General features: G+C 37.3%; 1 protein-coding gene across 1 annotated transcript in view; it reads right to left on the bottom strand.

Moving 5' to 3' along the window:
- The window catches only part of LOC101847576 (voltage-dependent calcium channel subunit alpha-2/delta-3), a gene marked incomplete in the record, with an annotated part of 27,754 nt that overhangs the window by 3,041 nt on the left and 23,813 nt on the right, over positions 1-900 (bottom strand).

Genomic DNA, 900 nt, shown 5'->3' with positions numbered 1-900 from the left:
GGGGCAGCACGGTGGAATCAGGCGCTCGTCAAAATAATCAAAGTGAAGAAACTTCCATTTTTCCGCAGGTTTGTGAATTTTTATCAAATTTTTGTTTTTTGGCTCGACACCTTTCATGCCCATTAAAGAACTCATTTCTGTGTGGATTTTTCTGAAAAAAGTTGAATAAAGGCTCAAACAATGTAAATTTTCAGTTACCACCGACTCTTAAGCTGAGGAAATAACTAATCTTTGGCGGCCATTTTCTCACTAATTTTACCTCTGAAAACAGATGAACCCCACCTCCTTCTTTCTCAAATATCTCGACATGTTTTCAACAAAAATGGAAATATTTTTGATTGAAACAAAGACAAGTGAACAAGCTATAAGACGATACCAATAACTCTACATGCCCAAAAATTGACGAGCGTCTGATTTCACCACGATGTCTCACATAATGTTTTTCTGTTTACCAAAGTTTGAACAACAATACAATGTTATAAATCTGCCTCAATCAGTAATTGGTCAGTATAATGAAAGGTAATTGTAATACACAGAATACGTCGCTTTTAATGCACAAGGAGGCTATCCCGAAAAATGCTGTTTCGAGAAAATTGAAGGTAAAGTTTTTGCCCCTTGTTCAGTTTCTTTCAAAGACAAGGAGAGTTTTTCTCTATAACCAAACAAATATACACACCAATGAAACCAAACTTCTCCTATTGGTAGGACAACGCCCACTTTTAGTGCAGGTCAAGATTTCTGGAAACCCATAAAATCTGGGTTAGCCCGCTTGTCCTTAAAAGCGACCAATTATAATACACAGAATTCAGAAATACGAAACCTTGTTCAACGGCCATCGTGCCAGTTTTAGACATAAGTTCTCTCTCTCTCTCTCTCTCTCTCTCTCTCTCTCTCTCTCTT

Source organism: Aplysia californica, unplaced genomic scaffold (assembly GCF_000002075.1).
Source record: "Aplysia californica isolate F4 #8 unplaced genomic scaffold, AplCal3.0 scaffold00116, whole genome shotgun sequence".
Classification (NCBI taxonomy): domain Eukaryota; kingdom Metazoa; phylum Mollusca; class Gastropoda; order Aplysiida; family Aplysiidae; genus Aplysia; species Aplysia californica.
The sequence above is the reverse complement of the archived record's forward strand: the minus strand, read 5'-3'. Positions and strand labels throughout refer to the sequence as shown.